This window comes from Molothrus aeneus, chromosome 9, assembly GCF_037042795.1.
Source record: "Molothrus aeneus isolate 106 chromosome 9, BPBGC_Maene_1.0, whole genome shotgun sequence".
Classification (NCBI taxonomy): domain Eukaryota; kingdom Metazoa; phylum Chordata; class Aves; order Passeriformes; family Icteridae; genus Molothrus; species Molothrus aeneus.
The window spans coordinates 25,190,018-25,214,063 of NC_089654.1; positions in this window are offsets into that span (position 1 = coordinate 25,190,018).

Genomic DNA, 24,046 nt, shown 5'->3' on the forward strand with positions numbered 1-24,046 from the left:
GCTGCCTGATGTGTTAATTAGAAGATGATCACAGAGGTTTCATACATAGCTGGATCCATCCCTGTGGCCCAAGCTGATGGGGCAGCATTGTAAGCTACTCAAACCATGGCACAGACAGAAATCCTCCCAAACTCTGTCATTAATATCACTCCCAGTGAATCCTTTCCTTTGATAGACTCAGCTCCCAGTGATTTACCCAAAAGAAAAGTGTTTTGACATTAGATTCTGGAAAACTTAAGGCTTGGGGTAGAGTTTGACAAGTGAAAAGCATTTGGAGTGGGAATCATTCATCTTGCACTGAATGGTGGATGGCTCATGGCTGGGTGGAATTAAAAATAAAGGGAAGAAATTAACTTGCTTTATGGGTTATTATAATCTATGATGTCTCTCTGATAGTGTGCTTTCCTAGATTGCTTTAATATTCACCTTAAACAAACTGGAAACTTTTCACATCCTGCAGTAACATAGGAAAAATTCAGCCCAGGAAAAAATTCTGATTACAAATTGTTCCTTATCTAGCTGCAATGGATTTTAAGGGTTGTTTGTGGTTTTGTGGTTGCTGCTGGGGATTTTCTTGTTCATTTGGAGTTCTTTTGGTTTTGATTTATCTGTTTGTTTCTTTTTTGGTCTGCTGTATTCATTATCAAGAGAAAGTCCCACTTCTGATACCAGTCCAGAGGAGGCACCAGGATGATCAGAGGGGTGGAGCAGCTCTGCTGGGAGATTTGGGATTGTTCAGCCTCGAGAGGAGAAGCTTTGGGGTGACCCAATAGTGGTCTTCAAGTGCCTGAAGGAACCTACAGAAAACATGGAGAGAGATTGTTTACAAGGGCCTGGAGTGACAGGATAAGGGGGAATTACTTCAACCTGCCAGAAGGCAGGGTTAGATGGGATACTGGGAAGGAATTGTTCCCTGTGAGGGTGGGAAGGCCCTGGCACAGGGTGCCCAGAGCAGCTGTGGCTGCCCCTGGATCCATGGCAGTGTCCCAGACCAGGCTGGATGGGGCTTGGAGCAAATCTGGGCTAGTGGAAGGTGTCCCTGCCCATGGTTTGGGGTGGAATGAAGTGATATTAAAGGCTTCTTCACACCAAACCAAGTCCATAATTCTGTGAAAATGAAAATTATGTAGAAGAAGACTGCCAGCAGAAACTCAGATTAGCTGGGGATTGCTGTGCTTTCTCCCACTCTGTCACAACAAATCAGCAGCCCAAAGCAAGCCATGAACAATTCAGCAATTCAACATTTCACTAATGTTGGTCACAGGAGTAGAAAAATTTTACTTCACTTCCAGGGATGGAAGAACTCTTGTCAGTTTGTTTGGTTGGTTTGTTGATGCTGTTTAATTTGAGTATTCAAGCAAGGTGTGTTTGGCTTTTTGAACAAATATTACTGTGGTGCATTCTGCATTTCATCAGAGAAACGTCAGCCTCAAAGTGATGTCCCCAAAGCTTTGTCATCAGCATCATCAAGATCTACCATCAGCTGGAAAAGAAATAGGGATTGGTGGACAGCATCCCTACCAAGAATGGTTTGAAGCATCAAAAGTCTCTGCTAGGGCAAGTTGTGTGTTAATTCCATCACCATTTCTCTCCGAGTGAGCCCAGCTTGGCCAAGCTGAGTTTATTCTGTTGTTCTTCCACTTGGTTTTCCTTGTGCAAGGACTCTTTTCAGGGCTCTGTGGTGCACAAAGCAGGACTGTGCCAAAGGGCTAAAGGGGGCAGAGAAGCTGACCAATAATCATCAATCTTGTGAGGAGTTTCTCAGGCATAACAGAAAATAAGTGGCAGTAGCTGTGCTCTCTGATTTATTTTCTATGCTAATGAGATCAAAGTGCTGCTTCGTGCAGCCCTCGGAGCTGAATTAATGGGGAAAATCTTCATGGCTGTGATTGCGTGGGGCTGTGGCAATTAAAACCATATTGTTTAGCAGGAGTAAGTCACTAATTAAAGAAAGCAAGAGCAATGAGATGAGTAAAGCCCATTTTTAAGGATTCATTCAGAAAAACAGGAAAGTTTTTGGTCTGTATTTGCAGTCACTCTACAGCCAAGGTCACAAAGCTCCTAAGAACTCCAGCTCAGAACAACAACAATTACAGTAGTCAAACCAGTAATGTTGAAGGAATTCACAATATAATTTTAAAAATAACCCTCCAAAACCAAAACCAGGATTCTAAACCACCCAGAAAGCCTGAGGGTTAATGGGATTAGAGATGGGAGTAATGGGATTTGTGGCTCTGCTTCAGGAGCAGTGTCACTCTCCCTATCAACAGAGAGTGTAGAAGAGGGAATCAGATACTGTGCATTCCCAGGGACCAATTCCTAGTGAAATTCTGCTGGAATTGCAGTCACTGGGAATTCCCAAGCAGTGAGGGAGCCAAAATGAACCAGAGCTTTATAATCCTGATGTACAGTATTGGCAAAAACAGCCCCTTATTGGACGGGTGGCCTTGGGGAAGGACCTTAATGGTGGTGGTGGTGACAGACAAAGGGGTTTTCTCTTCTCAGGCTTTAGGTGGATTTTGCTTTCACTGCAGGCTCCACATGGTTCCTTTGTGGTCAGCAATTGTGGCTCAGGAATCCATCCCAGGAGGCTGCACGTGGCCTCCAGGAGGAGCAGCACCTGCAAGGAACCAGAAGAGGTGTGGAACTGCTGCCCTGAGCCAGCTGGGGGTCTGCTCCAAGGATGTCTTGGCTCAGGGAAAATTATGAATAAAGAGAGGAAAACTGCTGTGATCTGGCAGAAATGAAGGGCACAATCTCAAGAGCCATAGCAAAGTCCAGTTTAGTCAATAGTCTACGCCACTTATGGGTTTAAAAAACAATATCTAAGCAAGAAACCTTTAGGGACTTATGACTAAATCCATTAAAAATTTGAAGATTTATTGAGGAATAAGGAGTTTTGGGAAAAAAAAGAGTATTCTTTCTATATATATTAATTGTGGGGTATGGCTGATGCTACTTTTGAGCCTCACAAACAAACTGCAGTTCAAATATTACCTGCTTTAACTCCTTCTTTTCCATTTACTCCCATTATCTCCTGCATTTCCTGACCTCGAGGAGCTCCCAGAGTGTTTAAATGCAGCTTTACAGTCCATTGTTTGCTAAATTACACTTTTGGTAACTCAAGCCTGCATTGGAACTCAGCTGCTGCTCTGTGTTCTTTTCCTCCTCCTGTTTTTTTGAAGGGGTATCAGAACTCTCGTGGCCCATGTGCCAGCAGCAATGGATTGGCCAGGGTGGAAGCTGATCAGCTCCTCAAAAAAATTTAAAAATCATACTTGTCAGAGTGGGAAAATGAAAGATTTTTTCCAAGCTTTTTGAGATCCTGGGTATCTTCTTGGTTTCTAATCCTACTGAAACAAGCAGAGTCATGTACTTAGGGAAGTTTTAAATCACAAGGGTGATTTTCACCCCCTGGATTTGCTCATAAAAAAGCTTTTGTGTTCATAAACAATCTTTTGTGTTTCCTTTGAACATGTTCACTTCCCTGGATTTCCTCCCTCGTGCTTTCCAAGAGGAAGGAGAAGCAGCGTTGGGTGTGACCCTTTCCCTGCATTTTCTGTGTCTTGCTCCTTGCTGGCGTTTCTGCCAGCTGGTCTCAAAGGCTTCATTCCTGCTCGAAACACGGAGCCTGCTGGACTCCTGACCTGGGCTGATTTAACAAGGATCATTATTATTCCATGGACATGGATAATTGCAGCTCCATCCCAGGAACAAAGCCCTGGAGTTTGTAGCCCATCCAAGGAATGTGTTCTGCCCTCCTTGCCTGAACGATGTGAAGTGAGCAATTCCTTCCTTGCTGACTCCTGCAAGGAGTGAAACCAGGAAAAAAAGTAATTAGCTGCATGAAATATGAAGTGTCTTCCCTTTTCTGAGCATTACAAGCATTTCTGAGTATTGCTCCTTTATAAGATGCCTTTCCAAAAGCTTTTAATGAAGGCAGGATGAAAGCCAATGGAGTAGTGGCTGAATGCTGCTTTTTTCTGGTTTAAAATAGACATTCATTTTCTTTTTACCTCTCGCTCATGCCCATATATCATTTTGCCTCGCTCCTACAAATGTGCAACTCTGGAAAGTGTTCTCATTACTTTTACCTTCCTATCACACAATTCCAAGATCCATTGTATCAAAGATGCTACATAAAAAAGGCAAATTAAAATTGAATTGCAGTAAAGCTCCTAAGAGAATTCAGTGCACTTCAAAGAGTTTACAACTAAATGCACGATGTGGTGGGAATGGACAATTAAGTGCAGGGAATCAGTATTAATGTGCTGGTTTGTGTTAAGTGGTGAATATGGGATTATGTGTATTTTATTTGGGACCTTTAATTGCAAATAATAGAGCTGGGTCATATATGTTCAAACGTGTGGAAAATCTGCTCTCCTGCAAGGTGAAATGGAGGATTTGTTTATTGACATGCACAGTAAGGGATTGTTTGGCAATAACTCCCCAAACAACCACTACTTTTATGTATCTTTATGTTTTCAGATCTGTTATGGAAGACATTAATAATTAGAGATTTCAGGAAGTCAGGAGGGTGAGGTGGCACCAAAGTGGGGGCTGGTCTCTTCTCCTAGGGAACAAGTGACAAGATGAAAGGAAATGGTCTCAAGATGTGCCAGGGGAGGTTTAGGTTAGATATTCAGGAAAATGTCTTCATGGGAAGGGTGGTAAAGCATTCCAACAGGCTGTCCAGGTCAATGGTGGAGTCACCATCCCTGGAAATGCTTAAAAAGAGAAAGAATTTAGGCAAGAAACTGCCTGGACATCTATCAGCATAAAATTTTATTATTATTGCTCTTATTAATAAGAATAATGATGTTTTAAAAGAGGTGAATATTATCGTTTCAGTCATTCTTACAGAGTCTGAGTAGTGGAAATTAATACAGCTGGGCTTTACCCAAAAATAATAATCTGGCAATTCCGGGATTTAGCGATTCTTTTGGAACAAATCCTCACTTTTAAAGTCAGAATAGAAGGCGGTTTTGTGAGTTAGTCAGGCTATAATCTCTATCCCAGCGGGATCTGCAGTTCAGAAAAGCCAGGTGGGGAACACTGCTGCCTTTCCAGAGGTTCCCACTGAGGATAACAGCAGTAATTATCCTCGGGATATCTATGGCCATCTCAAGTGCACCAATTAGTGACACTTGAGCCTGAAAGGAGGTGACATTCCTTCCTAGCAAATGGTCCTGTTGCCAGACAATAGGAAACTGTTTGTGTTTCCTGGCCACTTACAGACTTCCTTGGTTAATTAAGATCCTTATCCTTGTCTGAAGCCCACAGCTCCTTTGGTGTGCTTGGGAAAGGGAAAATGTAACTTGTAGCTTCTACATTTGCTCTTTGCCCTGAGATAAATGTCTCTGATATGAAATTCAGGGCATTGAGCTCTTGCTTGGAGACTGAACACAGGAGGGAGTCAGGACAGTCCTTTTTGGAAGTACCTCTGAAGGTATCTCCACATTTTCCAGCTGGGACTGGAAATCAGAGACAATTTTAGCAGAATATTAGAATAAAACAATATCACAGAATGGTTTGGGGTGGAAGGGACCTTGAAGATCAATCCATCCCACCCCTGCCATGGGAAGGGACACTTTCCACTTGGACTTTCCACTTGGAGCATCCCAGGGTGCTCCAAGCCCCATCCAGCCTGGTCTGGGACACTTCCAGGGATCCAGGGGCAGCCACAGTTGCTCTGGGCACCCAATGCCAGGGTCTCACCACCCTCTGACACCACATTCCAAACCAGTCTATGATTCTGTGATTCTGGGGATCTGGGGAAATTCAGAAAAAACCCAAAAATTTGGATATATATGTATATGTACATGTACATGTATATGTATATCTATATAATCTATATCTATATCAAGCATCAAAAATAACATCAGCCATTAAGTTAATGAGCTATTTAAATAAGCTAATTAATCTAATGATTTTTAAAATGCTGCAATGTGACACAGAGCCTTGGAAGAGGCATGTCCTTCCTTTCAGAATATCAGCAAAAGTCCCACAGAAGAAAGGAAGGAGTTCCCTCAGCCCTAAGGAGTTGTGATTTGTAAAAATAAATTTAAAAAAATATTTCCTGATGGAAGAAAGGAAATGCAAAGCAACTCTGGTTCTGCCCAACCTGACAAATCACAGCAGGCAAATGGCAGGACAGGAACAAGGAATTTTTCACCTTCTTGGTTAAGAACCTTAAACACTTCTGTTTACAGCCCTTACCTCCAGAACCCCACAACTCGAGGCAGATTTCAGAGTCTGGTTTTGTTTCTCTGATGGCAGTGTGGGAAATGGATTTGTAGATACTTTGTATTTGTAGATACTTTGGAGAAATAGAATTATGAAAGATGTACTGTAGTAGAACCTATGAAAGGTAATTTTAGATTATTAGTTTTAAGGCATTTACAGCATGGTATAGTTAAAGTTGAAAGGCTAAAAAACGTTAATGGTGTATTGTAATTAGGAAATAGGTGGTTTTTGATTGTGATGGTGTGAATTACAACATCTGTATTGTCTCACTCTTTTCATGAGACTGAAAATGGAATGAAAGTTTTTAAAAGGCTTCTGGGTTGTTTTACCTCTAGGTCAGAAAAGGGTAAAATCCAATAGCAATGAAGAAAGATCCGGAGAAGAGAACCAAAGAAACCCTTCCTGTCTCTGATATGAGGTGCATTTCTTCCACATCAGCTGCACGGGCAGTTGTGCAACAAATCCATGGAAAAATGAACAATGAGCTCTGGGAATCAGGTGCAACAATCTGGTACGTGATGCACAGTAACAGATTGTTAACATTTAACACCACCAATCAGTAATCCACAAATTTCCAGGGAACAAATCCCTTCTCTGCAGGGGCCCTTTGAAGGCCTTAGAGCGAGTTAAATTCCGGCTCCTTGTGTGCTCCAGGTGGGAATCAGCTCTGTTTGAGATGCACATTTCCCTGCAGCTCCCTCTCAGGTTCAGATTTCCTGCCCTCCCCTGTGCCCTCACTCCATCCACACCTTGCCCAGCAGAACAGGGGAAATCTCCTGTCCATCCAGGCTGCACTCCTGATTCAAGTGAATCAGAAAATTGCCTCTACACGGTTCAATAATGAGATAATTTGAATTCTAGTCTATTATTAAGCCTTTGAAACAGTGCAAGATGGAGTTAAATGGGGATATATTCTGGGTTCTTTCTTATCCTTTATGTTTTCTCTTGACATCTACCTACTTAAATTTTCTTTCCTTAACAAATAGAAAAAGAAATAGCCCTGAATGTGCCACAGCTTCTCCTATATCTTTGTTATGCTTTGTATGGTGCCGCCGTAGGAAGGAAGGTTCTTTCTTTCACATTAGCAGCAGTTTCTCCTAGTTACAAGTGGAATTTAAAAGATTAATGTTCTTTTTCTCTATTATTTTCATGATGACGATGCTGCAAAGGCTGTTGGTTTTTTTTTAAATCTGCTTCACACTCCAAATATACAATACATTTAGATTTTCATCCTAGGGTTTTATTTTGTATATACTGCGAGGTACATGTCACTGTGGGAAAGAGAAATGTGAATTGTAAGGCTAAACTGTGAATTATAAGTCATTATTATGAAAACAGAGGTGTCCTGCATGTCTAGGAAAATGGGGAAGGAGGCAGTAAAGAAAAGGGGGAAAATAAAATTAAGCATTTTGATTTTTTTTCACCATTTTTAAAATATTACACCTGTGTAAACTGTTGGCATTTCTTGTGGGTTTAACATTTGTGCCTTGCCTCTGAGTGCCAAGGAAACTTTCTTTTGGCTTGCTTGCCCTCCTTAAACATTTCCAGATTGGGAAAAGTTGCCTTTATGACAATACTTTGCTTTATGGCAACAAGATCATTACCCTTTGATGTTGCTGCAGTAAAATTAGGGGATGTGATGAAGTTAAGTGCAGAAAATGTTACCAAAGCTGCATAAAAAGGTCATAAAAAACTGTCTTAATAGACACTTTACTTGAAATTTGAGGAGTGGGAGAAGCAATGGAAAATATGTTTTGCTTTTGGCTTATACGATCCAATTTCTCAAAACTGGATCATGTTTCTAATGGCACAATCCCCATGCTTTTTACAGCATTACTTTTCCTCCCTCTGAACAAGTTAAAATCTTTATTTTGCTCCAGTCCAGATGAACAACAATCAGCTGGAATGTTACCTGTGTACTTTTGAGTGATCAGATCCCATTATTTGAGAGTGATGGATGAATTTCATCCATCCTTCCTATTATTTGTGATTAAAAATAATAAGGGGAATGAATAAATAAAGTTCTTTGTAAGTGGCATCTGGAAATCAGATCCCCACTTTGAAAAAGCAAACTAATTTCAAAATAAACTCCATTTTAGCAAACTAAGGTTATCATTGACATTTGTTATATTTATCTGTAGAGTAGATCCATTTAAGTAGCTCTAATTCCAGGTCTAAATCTTCTGCTGATGGATCTGGTGCATCTTTGGAATTCTGTCACTTGTGCTGTCATATTTTGAGGAAAAACTCTAGCACAGATACCTGTTTTTTACACCTGACACAGGCAGAGAAGAAGAAATACAACAAAAACAACAGGAAAAGATTAAAATGGAGCTCCCTACTTGATCATGTCAGTGGTTTTGGTCTGAAAATCTGCAGATTCATGAGACATGAAAAAGCTACCATGTCCCTCAGACAGGGATACTTGGATTTGATCCTTATTTAGTTTGGAATTTGGGGTCAATGTCATTATCAGTCCTTGAAGATTTAATTTTTTTGTTTCACAGCAAATTTTTTAGTAAATGCTATGAATAGAAGGAGGAAGGGAATGATACTAACACTGAGCACTGGGGCCTGCTCCAGTGTATCCCTTTCATCTGATATGTAGGGAACATTTCTGTGGAAGATTTTAACCAGATTTCATAGAAAATGGGTTTGGATCCTCAGTATTATTCAAGAGAACATGAAGAGAAATGTGCTGAGTTTAGAGCTGAAACTTTGGTTTCTGTCTCCACATTTATTGATCTCTCCTACATTTCTCCCATATGTGTCTCATATAATTCCATGAGATAATTCTGGGAACATTTCTGATTAACTTCCAGCTGGGAGCAGGCACCATGTGGCTGCTGAGCTGACACTCCCAGCTCAATAATTAAAGTGATGTCCATTACAGAGCTGCAGGCTTGGGACACCTTTCCCAGTCATGGCAGTCAATCATCCCCGAGGGCAGCTCAACCTTTCCTGCATTTACTTTTCTGTGGATTAACATCTGCCCATAAAAAAGGCATTGCTGTCGGAGCTCAGCTGAGATGCTTTCATGTGGAGCTGCAGATGATTGAGAGCTCTGCACACCAAAGTAAAACAAAGTTTCCAGGAAAAACCATTTTCCCATTTCTTTAGCCCAAATGGGAATCTTTTTAAATCCACTGGTGCTGATTCAACAGTGATACAAAGGTGGGGCTGTGGCACCAGACTTCTTGAAGTGCTCACAAATTTTCTTCCAATTGCATTCAAACAAACACTTAGAGACTTGAGAAATTAAATACTTTTTTACTATTGCAAAAATGAGATTTAGTTTGATGAAAGGAAGTTCCTAGAGCATTTTATGGGGGGAAAAAACTGTTTCTGAACATGCTTTTTTAAATTTTATTTCTTCATTCTATGAAATTTTGGTGAAAAAGGGAATTAGAAACACTCCCTCTCCCAGAGAAGAGAAAGTAGAGAAAAAAATGGGATAATTTATGCAATGGGATCCTTGAACTTTTTAAAACTTTTCTGCTCTTGCTGTAATGTTTTTGTTTGGTGGTGATATGGATTGGAATGGCCAAATCCACTCCTGCTTTTTCCCTCTCCTAGTCTCACACTCACTTGGCTTCTGGAGGAGTTCTCTCACAGGAGAGTAGGACCAGGTCAGAGTTGGGCTCTTCTCCCAGGGAACAGGGGACAATCAAAGAGGAAACAGCCTCAAGTTATGCAGGAGAGGTTGGGATTGGGTATTAGGGACACTTTTTTCATGGAAAGCCCCAGAACAGGCTGCAGTGATGGAGTCAGCACACCTGGAAGTGTTCAAAAACCACGTGGATGTGGCACTTGGGGACATGGGTTAGTGGTGAGCCCAGTGGGTATTTTCCAAGGTTAATAATTCTATGGTTCTATGGTTCCATACTTATTTCTCTGGGAATAAGGACACCACCATCCTCTCTTACAGTAATTACCTAAAGGCCTGATGGAGACTGGGATTATCTTTCCAAGTCTCCCTTTGCTGGGCAGGTTCCTCTTCCTAAGAACATCTCTGCTGAATACAAAACAATATCAATCTCTTACAGATGTTGCACCAAAAGATATTTCAGGAGAATGAAGAAAGCAAATTAACCTTGGCCAGGGATGAGCCTCTCCCTTCTCTAACAACCACTTGGTGCTCCTCACCTTGGGGTCTTTTCACAGAATTCACAGATTTCACAGAATTCACAGAATTCACAGAATTCACAGAATTCACAGAATGACTAGGTTGGAAATACCTTAAAGATCATCGAGTCCAACCCATGCCCCAACACCTCAACTAATTGCTCACCCAATTGCTCTCCAAAAAGGCCACATGAAGTGAGGCGTCAGGGGCCTTCTTGCTGAGGTGTTCCAGCTGGGAAAGATGGGACAGAATTCCAAGCAAAATGAAACCTAAACCACCTAGAATATGTTTAGTGTGCGTGTTTCTGGTGGTGCATTCCCCCTGCCCTGCCCAGGCTGCTCTGGATCTGAGAAATGCTCCTTAGGCCTCGGCCTTGAAGGAGCCCCTGGGCTGTTTCAGCTCTTCCTCAGCTCATCAGAATCATGGGGAAGGGGCTCTGTGAGGCAGAAAGAATTAGTTGAAGAAGAGAAGCTGATAAGAGTTGCCTTTGACCCTGAAGGAGTTCTACCAAGACCATCAACATGAAAATGGGGCAGAAGAAGAGATAAACAAGGTGCCCGCAGTTAGATTTTGGTGCAAAACGGTGGAGACCTTTTTGCACCAATGAACATTATGTTGATTTATTGTAGCCAATATATAAATTTTGTGAGAAGGTATAAAAGACAGTGTGCTGCTAAAATAAACAGAAAAGAAGCCTTCATAAATACATTGTGATCTTCTGTTTGTTAGATCTTCTCAACAGTGACAGGAACACTCTCTGCTCCCAGCAACCGCTGCTGTCTAAGGAACTCGTGTTTTCCTTAGGAACAGCCTTGGAAACTGTTTTTCTTGCCTGACATTGTTCTCACACTTTCAGAGAAAGCACCTGCTCTCAATGTGGCTGGAAATGAAACATTGCTATGAGCAAAGCCCCTCTGTTGGGGCCCCATAAACAGGGCCCAAAATGGGGCCCTCGGAGCTCTCCTGGGCCGCAGCAGGCTGTGAGCAGAACCTCCCTCTGAGGGACGCCTGGCAGAGCCAGAAAACTCCATGTTTCTGTACTTCTGTTCTTCTGCACAGCATCTCCAACCAGAGACAATCTTGGGACAACACCCCTCACTTCTCAAGGCCTGATCCTTCCCCTGGTGGGAGATAGAAAGGCACCCAAAGTGAGCATTTCACTGAGCTCTGAGGGGCATTCTGCACAGGGGCCCTGCTTGCACTGACTCTTTTGTGTCTATGTGCGTGGGCTACAGCAGACATTGGGAGACATGCTGCTCCCTTAGTGATGCCTTGTGAAGGCTGACCTCGAATAGAGACTAGACAGAGTAAAGTAAAGTAAAGAGAGTAAAGAGTATCCTACTAAAGAGTAAAGTAGGGATTTATTAAGAGGCCTCAATAGAATCATAGAATCACAGAATCACAGAATCACAGAATAGTGAGGCTGGAAGAGACCTCTAAGATCATCAAGTCCAACCTAACCCCTAACACCTCAACTAGACCATAGCACCAAGTGCCATGTCCAGTCTTTTTTTAAACACATCCAGAGATGGTGATTCTACCAATAGATCCACCTTGGGCAGCACAACCCAAAATAGCCACAAAAATGGACGACCACTTACGTGGTCTCACACTTTTATAAGTTTTGGTCCACTTGCATATTGGGGCTAATTGTCCAATTACAGCTTCAGCCCATGTAGTCCCATCCTTCTTTTTTTCTCTCTTCAGTCCATGTTGTTTATGCTCTTGGGCTTGAGATCTGGATTGGCTGTCCTTGGACCCCAGCTAGAGAAGGAATTGTTTTGTCTACCTGTTCTTTGAAGAGAGCTCACCATCCCCTCATATGAAGCCTACACACTAAAGCAGCACAGAATCTGAAAAACATAAAAGTTAAAACCTGAGGCATCAATAGATGTTTAAGTACCATGGATATCTAAGTAAGTTATGCCTGTAAGGAAGCTTGTGACTTATGACTTTACCTTATTTAAATGCTGCTAAGTGTTGTTCTTCACTAAGTTAAGTATAACTTCAAAACTATAAGTTAGGTAAACCTTGTTAAGTGTTATTCCTCTGTTAAGTTGTAAAGGTTAAGCTATAAATTAAGTTTCAGGTATAAGTTAAGTTAGGTATAAATTAAGTGTTACTTCTTTGTTAAATTGTTAGGTTTAGGTTGAATTAAAGTGCTGTTATGTTTGAGTGCTCTTATGTTTTTGGGTTGTGCTCCTTTTTATTCTTGCCCTCATGGTCTTTTGTCACACACACACACACATCCACATATACACAGCTCTTGACTCATTTCTATTTTGATTGCTTGGGGTTTTTTGCTTTTGTTGTTGTCTGTTTTCCTTTGTTGTGCCTTAACTGTCCTGTAAGTAGTAGAGAGAATCTTGCCAACAATCTTGCCATGCTTTCATTTAATATTAGATCTGGTTTTTGCTCACACACTTGCCAATGATTTTTTTTTAAATGATCTGAAACACTCATTTGTAACAGTCCTGCATTGTAGCCCCCAAATCGTTAAAGTGCTTGCTAAAGATCTCTTGTTGAAATACTTTCAGCCTCATCTGTTAATAAAAGAGCTGTCTGTGTTTGTGGTGGGAAGAATTCCTTCCCAGTATCCCATCTAACCCTGCCCTCTGGCAGAGGGAAGCCATTCCCCCTTGTCCTGTCATTCCATCCCTTGGAAATTGTCTCTCTCCATGTTTCCTGTCAGCTCCTTCAGGCCCAGGAAGGTCACAATGGGGTCACCCTGGAGCTTCTCCCCAGGTGAACAATCCCAACTCTCCCAGCCTTTCCTCCCAGCAGAACTGCTCCATCCCTCTGATCACCCTCATACTCCTCTGGACTCTCCAACAGGTATTTGTGGTGACTGAACTATTTTGGAGAACTAATTAGACCACATTAGTTTTGTTAGCTGTTTCTGGAGGTGCCTTGGATGTGCCAGTGGGAAATGAAGAGAGAAAAAGAAAAAATCTCAAATATATAAATGTGCGTGGACAACACTATGGTCAGGACAGGATTAGGTGAGCAGGCTGGAGAGAAGAACCACAGTTTAATTTGAAATGCATTTTCTCCTAGACTTGATAATAATGAATCTTGTATGAATATTGCTGTTAAACAATTTGCCTTTTGCTATTTCTCCATTGATAAAACAGAGATACTGATCATTATAAAATATAATTTTATAAAATCTCCTGCAATCTACTACTGCTATATAAATACACATAACTATATGGAGATATGCACATCTTTAATGATTGTAAATGAGCACGGCAGTAGATTGACATTTTATGCATAATATGTTTTCAATTTACTTCTTAAATGACTTAACTATGATGATGATCTGATGTGAAAGAGCCTAATGAACTGATGAGGGCCAGCATGACACCAAACCTATCAAAAATAATTACCAAATCCTTCTATATGTGATGAGTAACTCCAGAATAATGTGACAGGAACACCGCCATGCCAGTTCAGGAATTTCCATTCCACAAATGTATTTCAAATTGAACAACCTATACACTGAATTTTTCAATTTCTTCCCTGATAAAATGAATCCTCACACCTTTATTTCACAAATCTACCTCTGTACCTTGAATTGCTAGTTGCAATCCAGGGCATTAATTTAAAAGAAGATGTAAAATAAGCCTTTCTGGTTTTTTTCTTCTCATCATGTTTTTTAAAAGCTGCTTTGAATTGAGGCATGGAGTGTTCTTGTTTCTTCCCCTGAAAAACCCATTCCAGCAGGTGCAAACTCCACTGCTTTATTCAGGTGTTGCTCCCATCCCTTGGAACAGATGTCAGAGCTTTCCCTGTGTGCAGGACACTGGAGGCTCCCATATGTTCTGTGTCACTGCAAACCTCTGATAAGGCAGTTTCTACTTTATTTTGATATCACTGGCTGGTATTTCAAATGCAAGCAAGCTGTAAATCTTGACATTATAAATAACAGCTGCAGCACATGAATTCTGTACTGATTTCCCAGTCTAGGAAAAAGACCCAACCTTCCCAACCTCCTTTTTGGTTCATCTGCAGCTTTGATCCCTACTAGACTTTCTTCTTAGAATGATGGATACACTTTGGATATCATGGTGACAACTTTTTACTACTGTTTATTTGCCTTCAAGGCTACCTAAAGGGTTGTATTTAAATTTAATCTAAAATTTGCCAATTTGGCTCACCACCCAAAATTCCTCTGACATTTTGGCGTGCTCTTTGCTATTGAGCTGTGACAGTGGCAGTTCTGCTGCCCTGTCACCAGTTTTGTGTGGTCTGTTCTGGAAAAAAAATGTTCCTTAAATAACTGAATATTCACTTTCCTAAGTTTTAGGAGTTTTACTAAATATTTTTATCATCCTATATCCTTTGAGGTCATGAATTCCACCAGAGCCCAAGCCACCACCAGTCTTGATCTGTGCAATATTAGTGAGCAATTGTTGTCTCTCCCCAGGATAAGGATTTCATCTCAATGCCCTCCAAGGATGTCCTTCACTGCCTGCAGCCTCTTGTGCCCCTCTCTCAGGATCCAGGGCTATTGAGTCCTCCAGCAGGATCAAGGATCTCTAGAAATTTCCTCTAGGTGTAGGAAAATTTTCCAGGCTGCATCGAAGTAGTCATGGAAACAAATTCCTCATCCTCAAAAATTGTATAGGATCCTCTGCACTGTTAATATGTTTTTCAGACTGGTGGTGTGAGGAATTTCAAACCAGGGGTCTTTGATATCTTAGAAGCAGCCTCAGGTTGAAAGAGAGCTTTCACTTCTCAGGGAACTTGAGAATAGAAACAATAAGGCAAAGAGATTACAGAATTATTGTTATTGTTGTTGCTATTATTATTGTTGCTTTGATTTATTCAGCTCCTTTCTAGGAACTGCCCATTGAAGATCCTCAGCTGTCAAATAACACTGGAGTCATAAAATGGACATTGGCAGCTAATTAACTGAGGGGAAAAAACAAACAATCCAATAATAATTATGTGAACAACTTCTTGCAGAAAGCTTCCTTCTGCAGACATTTCTGCTGCTTTCATTTCTCTGATTATTACAAGGCTACGTATGGCAAGTGGCTCCTGGCTGTGCTCCTCATCCCCACAGCTGCTGGTAAGAACTCAGAATGAATTACTCCATTTGGAAAATGGGATGAAAATATGGAGAGAAGTGCTCCAGGGGCCCTGGCCACGGTGGTGTGTGAGGAGAGGAAGCTGTTCTTGTGGTTCTGTGTAATTTCCTTGGCTCTCACTTGTGTACATTTTCCATTGATCTTCGGAAAGCCTCATGCACTCCCTTTCAGATTTGGGTTTAGCCTGCTTGCTTTTGTAGATCTCTCATTTCTGCTATGACCTGTGGCTGAAGGTTTCATGGACATCTGCTAAATGAGATTTTTGCAATTGCCTCTCTCGTGCCTTTTTTTTTCCTTCAAAGTTATTTTTTCCATTTGCTCTGAAATCTCAGCCATGTTCTTCAGCTACTTATTAATGTGTGTATTCAGGTTCAAAATTTAGTTTTTGCTTTACAATAAATGTCCTTAACCAGCCATTCCCTCACATTTTGGGTTTCTGTTGTAGCCACCAAGTTTTGCCAGAGCTCAGTGACATCTCCCCCACCCCTCTGCATCTCAGTTAATTGCTGCACTTATCAGGGACTGTTACATATTTAATATTTGCCTCTCTGAATATTTGTTGAGAGGAGGGAACTTTATTTTGTATGGGACTATTTTTCCCTTGGATAGGGCTGAAACTCAAGCGATTCTTTCCTCCTGAAATGGGAGTATTTTAGAGCATCTTTACTTCTCCTTGAAAGCAGGAGAACGTCTCAGTGATGGCACCACCTTCCCTGGCATACAGAGCCTTATGGCAGCTTTGTTAATTAATCTCTGGGTTATTTCTGGCTCCTTTCTTAGAGGTCTGATAAATATGTGTGAAAGTCTCATCATCACAACACCCCAGCATTTCCAGCAGCACTTTTCCTCAGAGACTGCCTTCCACAAGTATTTTAAGCCTCTTCCTCGACTTTGCTCTCAATGTGTGAGGGTTCTGCATGGAATTGTGGTGGCTGCATTTCTTCCTCTCTCAGGAGCTGTCTCACTGCTGCGAGACTCAGGATTTAATTCTTCCCAGTTTTTGCTCATACCCTTGCTGCAGATCCATTTTTGACCTGTCTTACATCAAAATCATTTTGGCTGGAGGTTACCTGGGGGCTCTGCTTCCATTCCTGTGTCAAAGGTGTTTTGTAAAAATACTCTCTGATCTTGTTTCCAGGCTTTTGATGTTTTTACAGCTAAAACTGCCTGGGAATCATATATAATTCCCCATATAACATTGCTGCATCATTTAAGGATTGGCTTTCAGAAGTTTGGAGTGGTTTTTTCCCAATAATGGTATATGATTCCCTATATACTGACTCAAGAAGAGAAGTAACAACCAAGAAACATTAAAGTACATTGTCAGGCTGTGAGAAGAAATAAAAATCACATTTACTTGCCTTGGAAACAGTTTTCATAGAAAACCTCAAAATAATTCTCTGGATTTAGACATTAGGTGAAGCCTACAGAGGTTAATGTCCATTTTTATATTAAATTACTGTTTTAAGGATGACCACTCTGGCACATCATTGGGGCATATCCCTCCCTTTAGGGCTCAGCTGTTTAGATGAGTGCAACACAGAGGTTCAAAGGATTTTTAGGAATGCACTCATCTCAGAAAATAACATCCACCAATTATTTATAAAAGAGATAAAATTCAGCTGATGCTCCTGAGAGGTCAGTATGGAGAGTGAAGAAGCTCTGCAAATAACATACTTCCTAAAACAAAAGTGTTAAATGTGATTGTATTTCTTTAGAGATGTTTTTGACAGAAATTTCTGTTGCTGTCCTTGTTTCAGAAGGATGAAAATGGGAGACTTGAGGTAGTGCTTGCATGGTTGAAGGTTTCTCATCGAGGTCAGGCAGACAGTGGACAGAATATCTGATCAAACCCAGCTTTAACCTTCCTGCAACAGAAACATTCCTTCTCCCAAAGTTCCCACATCAAGAAAATCCACTCATTTACTACAAGATTAGAGCTCCAAAATTCCTTTTCTTTAACCCACAGTGGCACTCAGACTTTTGTTAGGTGCTACCAGCTTTGTCAGAGCCATTCTATGTCAGTTTTGGAGCATTTTTGAAAAACGCAGTCTGTTCAGCTAATTATTAACTATTAATAATTACCATCGGAAGATTTAATGCCCTGTTGAATTAATCAATATTCACCTTGAGCATCAGCATTATTTTGGTTTTTTTTTCCTCTTGTTTTTATGAGTGTTGTCCAGTAAGATTTATTAGGGGAACACATGCAAAGATAAGTGCAAATTTTGGGGAAGTGCAGTGCTCAGAGGCCAAATAATGCTATTTAGGACTCCCAGGCTGCAAGGGGAGAAAGTGTGATGGGGAAAGAGCCTGTCACACGTTCCTGACACAAGGGATGGACAGAACAATAACAGCTGGAGGTGCTGGAGGAAGCACAGTGATGAAAAGCTTTGGAGAGGACAACAGCAAGGCATGATAAGCCCAGCTGAGGTAAGCAGGAACAGGCAGAAAGCAGAGACAGACACGCCTGCTGCTTGCCTTCTTTTCTTTATTTAGAACTTTGGTCCATGGCAAAGCCTGCAAAAAATGCCATCTAGTAGTGGAGATGATGAAAAGAGGGAAGATCCCAGGCACATTCAGAGCACAAACCCACCAGAATCATGCAGGATTTATGAGGCCTGAAGTCAGAGCCTGCAACAAATCTCGGCTTTTGTTTAAATATTGAATCATTTCCCACACTTCCACACCCCATTTTATGGATTTGTGTTTGTTTCAGAGGGAAAAGGCTTCTTTCCTTCTAGTGGACAAAGATGCAGCTAGATATCATATGTGTGGACTTGGGAATCTGTGTTTTAATTCATTTTATTTCATGTTTAAAGACCATTCCTTGCCTGATAAAAATGAACCGACCCAGTGGAAGCTACAGGACCAGATCCATGAATGTAGTAATCCCATGGATGTGAAAGGAGCTATTGTACTATGGAATCAGCTTATGATAAACATGTTTTTTTTTTTTCCTACATCTATATATATTTGAGCATATTTTTATTATTTTTATTATATAATTTTATTATTATATTTTTACTTTTATATATATATATAAATATATATATATATGCACGTACCTTTGCATTACTTGAACACATTTTTCCTGCAGTGTTATATATCATTTATTTCCAAACTATGTGGCTGCAAGTAATAAGAAAAGAGATTCTGAAGCAATTTATCAGCCTTGCTTCTGTAGCACCTGAGTTTCTCAAGCCCACATAATGACTGTTGTTTCTTTTTCTAAAATTAGAAGCTAATTCTGCCATCCAAGGATTTCAAAAACTGCTTCTGTCTGGGGTGCATTTAAATGTATTCACTGGATTTTCTTCTGTGCACTGAATAAGTTATGGAAAATTTTAGCCTTTTTTTTTCCCTTAAAAAAACATATATTTCTAATTCAGGAGAAGGCTGTGGTGAAACAACACAGGAGCAGTGAGGGTGATAAGACATCTGGTCATGGGCAGTGAGATAACACAGCTGGATCAGCACAGAGTCACATGCTCAGCCCTGATATCAGGAATCAGGAGAATGGTAGAAGCTCTAATTGTGAAGTCTGTTATAAAGGGTAGGTAACAGACCTATTAATACAGGTCTTTTGCCCTCAGTGAAATATTAACTTTCAGATACTCCACACAGAGCTGTTTTAGGGCAATCCAGCAGGATGTGACCAGAATTACCTGGGTAATGGACAAAACTGTGTGCAGAGGTGGCTTCTGCATGATTTTGGTGGTAGAATATGCCCTAATATCAGATTTCCAGCTTTTCTGACTTGCCATGAGCAGCTGGTAGCATCCAAAGGGTGATGTGCTCAGATGCACCCACTAATCCTCTCTGGGAGACACAGGCACCACCTCACAGCTTGGCAACGCTCCTGCAGCTGCAGTGAGGTATAAAATATCTGATTTATCCCTTGCCAGCACTTTAATCAGTGATCTCAGGGAAAATCTCATCACTGAGACAGTGGCGAAGCACTGGGAGGGGCTGCCTGGGGCCATGGTGGAGTCACCATCCCTGTAAGGCTTCAAGAAACCAGTGCATGTGGCACTTTGAGATACAGCTCAGGTTGGGTTGAAGGCTGGACTGGATGATCCCAGGTGTCTTTTCCAACATTAATGATTCTGTGATTTTAGGATTAATTTTTTAGTTGGTGTAGGCTGTGATATGAGTCATTCCCTGGAATGGAAGAAGCTGCATCTTCTCTGTCTCCCACAACGTGAACAGCCAAGGGAGGCAATGTCACTGTGGTGATAACATCAGAAATACCAAATTTGGGTGTGGATTCTGCAAAACAGGAGCTAATGGACCAATAATAATGAGGAGCAAGATGTTTATCTGGGTGGCAATTTAGAAATTGCAGTGCTCGAGGCTGAAGCAGAACCCCTGGGTTGAGAGAGGCTGGGAACCAGCAGCATTTGTGTCTATCAGGGTAGGGGAGGAGAAACTCCAGGACAGGAAGGAGGGGTTAAAGGAGAAACTCCATGGCCAGGAAGGAGGGATTTCAACCCCAAAGCCCATTGGCCTTGGCAGCTTCCTTTCCATAAGCAGCAATTCATCAAAGAGAGGTTGCTGAATATAATAAAAAAATGAATCTGTGGTTAATGTGAGACTGAGATGGACCTGCTGAAGATTTTGCTTCTCAAACATGTTGGCAATCAATAAGAAAACAGGAATTCATGCAGCCGATGAGGCAAAATGAGACAGAGACAAAGTATATGGCAATAACTGGATGAAGAACTGGGTGAGCAGAGGGAGAGGAGGGAGACAGATACAGTGTAAAATGAAGATGGTCAGTGCTGTTTGCTGGTGCCCAGGAGCAGCAGTTCAAGGAATACATAACAGGGCTCTCAATAAAAACCTCTGTGTCACATACTACAAGCTGCTGGCAAACTGAAAGACAAATTCATGAAGATACAGCTGGAAGACAAATGGATGATGGTGCTGCAGAGCCTTGTTGGGGCACTTAATACATCCACCAAACACGGCAGTGCCACAGCAACAGCCACTTGTCACATAAAAACTCAGCAAAAAAAAAAACCAAAGGGATTTTTGGAAGAATAATTTCTACCTGCAGTGCATCATCACAACAGGCTTGTAAGAAAAGATCAGTCAGACAAAATATTGGTGGAGGTGTTCATAAAGTCTAATTTTAGTCCTGCAACATCAGGTGTCCTCCTGTGTTCCAGGCAGGAGCTGGTGTCTTCTGGGAGGTATTCCCACCCCACATGGAAGGGAATAAACCCTGCTGGGCATGGCTGCTCTCCCCCTCCTCCCTCAGACCACAGTGACATCCCCAAGCCGCTGCCACCAGCCAAGCCCTGCCCAGGGCCTGGCACTGTGCTCTGGGACATGGGCCAAAGTCACACCAGGGGTGTCACCCGACTGCTGTGCACAAAGGGCAGTTTGGAGGACACCCAGGGAGGTTACCCTGGCTCCTGTGAGGTGATGTTCCTGCCCACAGCCATTTTCATGTGGGCTGTGATTGTCACTGTCCCTGGGCTCTGACAGGATGCAGTGAATGAGCCCTGTCACCCATCCAGAGCTCAGCTGGACATTCCACACTCTTTGTTTCACTGTAAACGAGGGATGAACCAGGACAGGAGCCTGGCATCTGCAGGCACAAGAGATGAGCATGGGATGGAAGGTGCATCACTTCAGCATCCCATTTATCAAGTGTGGGCACACACAGAATCTCAGAATAGTCTGGGGTGGAAAAGACCTTGAAGATCACCTAATTACAGACTTCCACTGTCCCAGGCTGCTCCAAGCCCCATCCAGCCTGGCCTTGGGCACTGCCAGGGATCCAGGGGCATCCACAGCTTCTCTGGGCACCCTGTGCCAGGCCCTTCCCACCCCCAAAAGGAAGAATTCCTTCCCAATATCCCATCTAACCCTGCCCTTTGGCAGTGGGAAGCCATTCCCCCTTGTCATGTCCCTCCATCCCTTGTAGATAGTTTTTCTCCATGGTATGATCCTGTAGAGAATTAGAAAGTGAGAAAAGACTCATCCACTGCTTTTCTCCACTTCTCCACTTCTGAGGTAGCATTGCTGCTAATTAACTGCAGCAGTTAATTTGGGCCTGTAGAAACATGGAGGGAAACCTTCCAACAAGGCTCGTGAATATGATGGGGAGAGGTCTCCAGGTGGGAAATGGTGACTTGGGAACTGCTTTAACCCTTCAGCTGAAGAACAGACATGAACCATCCATAGAATAAAATGAGAATGGCCTAAAGAGACATGTCAGGATGTTTAATTGACCTCACTCATTTACAGTGACCTTTAGGGAGAGCTGAGGAAATAGGGCACTGTTACTGATACCAGGGTGACACTGCAAATACATGTAAAAAAAAGTATGTGTCAGGGAAAATGTTGTTATTGTGGCAGACTTTTTGCTTTAGAGAGAAGATCTTTTAAAAAAGAAAAACAAAAAGAGGATTAAAATAGTAGGCTCTGGGTGAGAAATGGTCTCTATCTACTAGAATCAAGCAAGGATAAGAAATCCATGGATCCAGAAGGGTTTGAACAGCCCCCCAGGTGAGTACCACAGCTAATTCTTCCAGCCAAGCTTCACACAGTCACTTTTTCCCTGGATATAAAAGCCAAGATTTTGGCTATTCTAACTCATTTTGACTCCATGAGGACGATTTTAAGGTCACCACTGCAGAAAGGCAGGTGAACATATCTGGCTTTTTTGTCTGTGATGAAAATAGTTGGTGAAGGTCTCAGAGCTCTGTGCAAAGTGACCCAAAGGGGAATGACAGTGACACTGTTCTCTGCATTTTCCCAGTGGGCAGAGCCCTGGCTTTGAAATGCCCAGGCTGTGCTGGACTCACCTGACAAATCACAGATATGTGGGTGTTTGTGTGTGTGTGTGAGTGTGCACATGCAGCTAAAACCCCTCCTTGGGAGAGCTCTGTTGGATTAACACCCACTCAGCCCTTCCAGGCATCTCTCAGGGGTCTCTGTGGTCCTGTCAGACCCTGAGATGTGTCAGAGAGTCTCTTTTCCCAGCCTGGCAACCAAAGAAGGAGTCAGGATTCTCCTGTTCTTGTTTTAAAGACTGTTTATTTTCTGTTATCTATAACATTTTTCCCTGGCCTGCTGAGGTCTGTTCAGCAGGTCAGCCAGTGGCACTCTGCCTGCCTTCATAGGTGGTGTTATCTTTTTGTACTAAAAACTACGTGTACATTATTTACAATAATTTTCCAATACCTATCACCTATGTTAGACAGTGTGTTCCCACCTTAAACCAATCCAAAAGTGCCACCATCACCTTAAACCATCACAAAAGTGCCAAGATGGAGGCTAGGAGGAAGGAGAAAGAAGGACAAGCTTCACCCAAATTCCTCTGTCTTGGGACTCTGAACCCCCATCCTAAAAACCCCAAAATTCTACTTTTCACCCTGTGATAAACTATCATTCGACTTAAACTTTCATGGCTTGCAGATGCTCATATAAGGTTGGTAATTTTTTCCATGGGTCAAAATCAAAGGCACAGGTGTTTTGGGCTCTGTGCCAAGGTCTCTGAGCCCCCTGGCAGGGGCTGGAGCCATGCAGGACAGCCAGAGGGATTGTCCTGGGTTCTGACAGGCATCTGTGACTTGCAGGGCTCAGTGCTGTGCTGGGATCACGCTTGAGGAAGCTCAGAGCTGATGGGCTGAGCTCAATCACACATTGCCCAAAGCCAGAGCAGGGAAAGCCCCAGGAGCAGGATGGGCTGAAGGTGCAGAGCCAGCCCTGTCCCACCAGGCTGTCAGCTAAGGAACTGCCTGGGGAACAGTCCAGGGAGGCTGAACTGCCTTGAGCTGTCAGGGAGGCACCGTGGTGCAGCAATAATGACAGGACTTTGTCCCCAGAGACAGCAGAGAGTTGTGACAGGTAATCCTGTCCTTGGCAGGTGCACAAGCTGTGCTCTCTAATCCCCTGCCCAAGCCTCTCCACGAGGGAGAGCCTCTCCAGAAGCCTCCCCTCCATGAATTGCACGGATGTGATTGCTTCCACTTGGTATCCCTCTCTTTACATTCAATTAAAGTAGAACAAAAGGTGCAGATGTGGAAACAGCCACCGATAAGACAGAGGTTCTGCTCTGCCATGTGACTCCTTTTTGGGAACTTTCAGATCAGCTTGCAGGCAAACACTTTTACAAAAGATCATTACTTTCACTCATGTTTTTCTCAGTCACACCTCTATGAAATTCAAATCAGATTTTCTGTGTTCAATTTGTGGTTTAGGGGAAATATATTCTGTGCCTGAGTATACTGTTCTTTACTTTTGTACTTCTAGAAGGCATGTTAATATAAGTGCAATAAATTATGTAGTCTCTGGGAGTTTGGGCAGAATAATGAATTCAGGATTTTTGAATAACAGTAGTATGAGGAATATCTCATCAAATGGTCATTTTAAACCCCCCTTAAGCACAGCAGTGCTATGACCCACTTAGTAATGGGGGAATAAAAGTTATTTAATCCTAATCACTTTCATTGTGGCTCCAGTCCCTTGGAAGCCTATTTATTACAGAGGTCATCTTTTAAGCAATATTGAAAAACAAAAAAAAAAGATTCAGAGCACTGCTTCATCCCCCAAATAAGCT